Genomic DNA, 5,472 nt, shown 5'->3' with positions numbered 1-5,472 from the left:
TCCCACATTGCAGCTAAGTGTCCTGCCCACCTGACAATTGGTTTTTATGGTCTCCTTTTCTTTCTCTCTCCGATTCAGACCATTCTGGACCTGAGAAAACTTTCCTGATAAAAGATTAGACCTTTTGCTGTAAAACATTTTGTTCTGGTCCAATCAGTGGAAAACTGCTTTGTCAAAAAATTCCCAACCAGCTGTAACTTCCAGACTCCAAACCCCAATTTGGCACCTCAGCACAGAGTCATTACAACTCTAAATAAGTGACAGATTCATTGTCCATGAGGGTAGAGCCACGTTCAGTCCTGATGGCAACCAATTGCTCTGTCATGGCTTCCCAGACAGAGTCCAGTGAAGTGTACAGTTTCTGTTGCAAAATGAATGCTGAAAGCCATGCTAATGGTTAAATTCAAAAGCAAGGATGAAATGTAACGTGGCATTCACAGAAGAAAAATGGAATTCATAAGTTACAAAAGACTGGAAAGGTTGTCTTGGTCATCAAGTCCAATCTCCAGCTATCTTGGGCGATCCTGTTGTATAATTTCATTCATAAACTGATCAAGCGCCATCCGAAAAGCAGCTGGAGGTATTCTGTCCTGACTACTCACATTAGAAGTTTCTATCAGACCTTCACTGTTTTGATTGCAGAAACCTTCTTCTAATACCCTGCCTAAATCCAGCACCAGTTAATACCCATTTGATTGTAAGGCACCATTCTCCTCTAGCTAGCACAGCTGGTCTCCATCACTTGCATTCACCCCTTATGGCATGTATAGAAATCCTCTCCTTTCTCTATCTTTATTTTGCCAAGCTCTTTTCATTTCCTCTCTGTTCCCCTGATCACACTACTAGCTCTTCTCTGCACCTCTTCCAGTCTGAATTCATCTTTTCTGAACATGGATGGCCATACTTGTTCACAGTATTCTAGATGAGGTCTCATCAATATCTTATCTAACGGTGTTAATTCTCCCCCATTCCTATTGGAAATACCTCAACCTAATACTTCCTTGGATTGCATTTGCTTTTCCATGGCTGGATGATATTGGAGATTCACAATCATCCTGCAGTCAAGTAGTACAATCAGGTCTTTCTCCTCCTTTGTCACTACCTACTGGTGACCACCCAGGTCATACCACCAAAGTGTATTGGCACAGACACATCACCCAAACTCTTACACATGCTTTTGTCAATCTTTATTGGATGTGGTTTGCAGACAAAACTGTCCCCATCTGTACCACTGCCAACCTGTTGTCTCTTTTCAGAAAACTAGGGCCACCCAGGAGAGATGTACCACAGGTCCCATTTCTGATGCCTTAATCCGTAGGAGAATGGGGTTCAGCCAATCTATTCTTCTTCGCCTTATGTTGATACCTATGTTCAAGTGTAGGGTTCATATGCTTGTGTGTGGGGTTCTCAGCAGACACAAGTGTTCAGAAAGGCTCCCAGGACTTCAGCAGCACAGTTTAAAGCAGAAGGAGATAAAGAAGGCTGGCAGGGCTTCCTAGCTCACCACTGGAGAAGACAGCTAAGTGTGCTAAGCTGTAAGTTTAAAATATTGGATTTCTTAGAGGCAACAGGTTTGGGTTTTGGCCAAGCTGACACATTCCTTTGTGCCCTGGCATTAGTGATGTTGCAGTCTCCTGCAGGGACAGGTGTAGTTCATCATCAGCCTTGCAATCAGAATGACCTGCTGTACGTGGACAAGAAGGATCCCAAGGCACTTTTCATGAGGGTCAGGGCTTGTCCCAGTGTCCTTGGTCAAAACTTCCAATCTGTCCCTTTGCTAGGGTAGGGATGATCCAGCCTCAGGCAGGGGGCTGGACTAGATGACCTCTGAAGGTCCCTTCCAGCCCTACTTCTCTATGATTGTATGACTCCTGTATAATATGATGTGCACTTTGATCCAAAGGTAGCTGCATTTCATTAGAGCCTTTGTATCTGCACAGTTTATACATCACTTTGGGACCCTCCTGAATGAAGGAGAGCTGTAGCTACCTAACCGAAAGGACAGGGCTTTCCGTTTTCTGTGACCTGCACCTTCCCACAGAAAGCTTTCTGCTTGCCTGTTGCAGGGGTAGCGGGAGGTGGTCACCGTTTTGTGCTTTAAGTTTCAGATGCAGACTTACACAGTGAGTCACTATGCTTTCTTTTCTCTCTCCCGGAGACCTTATATGCTTTCTTTGTCATCTTCTATAGCCTAAAACATTAGTCACTTAATCTGAAACTCTGTTTCAGTGACTCTAAAGGAAAACACAACAATAATACAAATAAATAACAAGAATGGAAATGGCAACTCCAAGCATTCATAAATCATGAATCAAATCACAAAAATCACCCAATTGGCTTTAAAATCATGAGATTTTAAAAAAGAAGAGGAAGAAGAATCAATGTTGGGCTCTTTTCATTTCCGTATTGTCTTGTGAGCCTTTAGGCAATACTCAAGTCACAGTTTAAAGCTTTTGTCTACAGCTGTGAGAGCTAGAATTTTTTTTAAACAAGAACTGTGGTTCTCACATAGTCACACGACTCCCAGGACAAAAGGTTTAAGAAAGGCATGAAGTATCGTGAGATGTACAATATAAATCAGAAGTGTTGACAACACTGTAACACTGTCATGACAGTCAGCATGAGAATAACTTTAATAGAAGCACAGTAATGAAAATAACTTTCAGGAGCACTGGAAATTGCCTTCTCACTTTGTAGAAACGTTACGCTAGAGAAATGTGCTCCTGCTTCTCTGCTGGTGGAAGTGCATTTATCGGATGCCCTACCAGCAGACATTGGGACATCTGCACTAAGTCACTCAATCACATTGGTTCATAGAGTACCAGGTAAGTCTTTTCCTAGGGCTGGAAATGTAGGCCTGCTGCTTCCCGGAGGAGTATTCAGATGTCTATCTACAGCAGCAACTCATGGGAGTTCCTGTGAAACCTAACCAGAGCTACCTTTCCACCCCCAGCCTATACGGGCTCAGATCACTACCAGTGCTTTGTAGCCAGGTTTAACCGTATCCCCAACAGTACTCGTGGCTACTCCCAATTTCCAACAACATGGTGCTCTTTGCTGGCATCTGCCCTATAACCATTGCAAAGTACTTTGCAAACGTTAACTAGTTCACCTTGCAATGCTACTCCAGGGCCAGTATCCCCAGATCATATATGGGGAAACTAAAATACTACAGGACTTAAGTGACTTGCCTAAGAGCATGTCTGCAGCAGCGCTGTGATTAAGATGCCAAGACCCAATAGAGGGACCCCGCAAACCATGGGATTATAGTTGCTCTCTACTTAGGTATCATAGTCTATTATCTTATCACAGGAGGGCTTCCAAGCACCAAAAGAGACTGGCATCCCATTGGACTTGGTGCTGTGTGGGTACAGGGCGAGAGGTAGCCCACATGGCCCTCTTCACCTCTGCACCGGAGCTCTGCGCTCCTGACACCAGGGTTTCTTCCCTGTCACACCTTTTCCCCCTTTCCCTTTACAGCATTCACAGCTTCTGATAGTTCAAGATTTGGGACTGCGTCCTTCAGTCCCCTGTAGGGCTGTTTCTACTGAGGTGGGATTCTGCAAGGTATTTGGCACTTTACTGAATGATCCTTTGCCCTACTTAGCCTCTATGATACTGGTCCATATCTGCACCGGACAAGCAATACCCCACAGCCAAAGTGGTCTCCTGTCCCCTAGTCTGATGCTGCCTGAAAACATCAGGGGGCCCTCAGACATTTGTGACAGCATGTCTGAAGGCAGCAATTTAACCTGCAGGGAGTGATGGCACAGAAGGTTAGGACTGTCTATCTCCCGGGGGAAGGTCTTCATGTGCAGCAATCCTTGGGAGATTGCAAGAGAGAGAGACAGAAAGAGTAAACTACAGGGTCTGAAGTGGAGCAAGGTTCCTGCCAGCCCTGCCCAGCTGGCACAGGCTACTTTTAAGTGTATTAACAAACCTTGCAGTCTTTCCAGGAAGAAACCCTACAATCGCTGTGATAAATTGCACTGCATTCAGCATAGCCCCACAGCAGCAGTACAAATCTGATCCACAGCTCTGTCAAGCCAGTGGCAGACCCCCCCACCCACTTCAGTTTTGCAAGGGCTGGCAAGAAAGGAGTTATTTCATTTGGGACCCAATTTGCAGAGATGGGGAGCACCCACCACCCCACCTTCAGTCAGAGGAAACTGTGGGCACACTGCACCTCCCCTGCAATATAGCTGCATCTCTGTCTGCTTAGCCCAAGTCATGACTTTGGGAGGCTATTCAAGGGGCCCTTGGGCAGCACAGGTTGGGTTAATAAGGCAGGAAGAGAGACTCACAGAATATATCTGCATCTAGCTGCCTCAGCACAGAAGTGACCCTTTCTCCATTGCAACCATACCCTATCCCTTCTCTACCAAAGGGAACCACCAATGCAAAGCAGCCACTTCTTCCCAAAAGTAAGGCAGCAAACCAAGAAAAAAAATACTCATCCCCAGCTGAAACGGCTGGAGGCAGGATGAAAATCAGACCGGGGTCCCCAAGAGATGGCAATCAGCCAGGACACCCAGTTACCCCCACAAGGGCTGGGGACCCGACATTCACCTTTGACGTGAAAGATGCTGCAAGAGGACGAGGAACCCTACCCCGCTTCTCTGAAATGTGGTAGGAGTTCCCCGACTCAGCAGCTGCAAAATGAATCTGACCCCTTGGAGCAGAGGCCCAGCAGTGCCTGGGGAAAGGAGGAGTGGGCTGGATGAGGAAGGAGTCCCAGCCTCCATCTGCTTCCACCGATGCGCCAGGGGAAGAGATCCCCTCCTGGACAAGCTCTGGCCACACAGCAGCTTGCACACATCCAGGAGTGGGACCGGGAGCGGTACGGCACCCACCAGCAAGGGCTGGGAAGACAAAGCTGGCAGAGCCAAAGGGAGTGGGTGCGGAGCCGGGCCGCGACGGCTCCTTTGGAAGCAGAGAGGGGAGCAAGGAGGATGGGGGTGACGACGACGACGACGACGACGACGATGATGATGATGATGATTTAAAAATTAAACCGAACGGAAGGGCTTCCTTCCAAAGCTGCGGCCCCAAGGAGTGTCCCTGCGCGTGGCGTGGAGCAGGGGGCTTCGCCCTGCCTTGCTCGTCAGCTCTTGAAAGCAAATACAAAGGTTTCAGCTCCCCAGCACTCGCTAATGGTCGACCTCTCTGTTGTCCTCAATGCATGCCTGTCCCAGTTACAGCAGCTGGTTGCTACAGCAACTGAGCTCTGACTAATCATTTGCGCAATGACCTTTTTTCCCCCCAGAGAGAGGGAGGGAGGGAGATGAAGAGCGCGAGCGGGAGGGAGGGAGGCGAGGGAGGCAAAGCAAGTGGAGGTTACAAATAAAAGCAACTACAGAGAATGTGTTTTTTTGGGGGCTGCAGAATTGGGAGGGAGGGTGCAGCAGAAGACCAAGAGGAAACCAAGCCCTGGAGGTTTCCAGAGCCATTAAAAAGGAGGCAGCCTGCAAT

At 47.5% G+C, this 5,472-nt stretch overlaps 1 long non-coding RNA gene across 1 annotated transcript; it reads right to left on the bottom strand.

The window, feature by feature from the left end:
- Positions 1–1,176: 1,176 nt before the first annotated feature.
- LOC109292946 lies at positions 1,177–5,251 on the bottom strand. Its single transcript, XR_002096211.1, has 2 exons — positions 4,570–5,251; positions 1,177–2,234 (listed from the first exon to the last, which is right to left on the bottom strand). It is a non-coding gene; the product is annotated as an uncharacterized LOC109292946 (long non-coding RNA).
- Between the last annotated feature and the right edge of the window lie 221 nt (positions 5,252–5,472).

The sequence above is a fragment of the Gavialis gangeticus genome, unplaced genomic scaffold (genome assembly GCF_001723915.1).
Source record: "Gavialis gangeticus isolate Ggan-Ray unplaced genomic scaffold, GavGan_comp1, whole genome shotgun sequence".
Classification (NCBI taxonomy): domain Eukaryota; kingdom Metazoa; phylum Chordata; order Crocodylia; family Gavialidae; genus Gavialis; species Gavialis gangeticus.
Note: the sequence above shows the minus strand (reverse complement) of the source record. Positions and strands in the feature narration are given on the sequence as shown.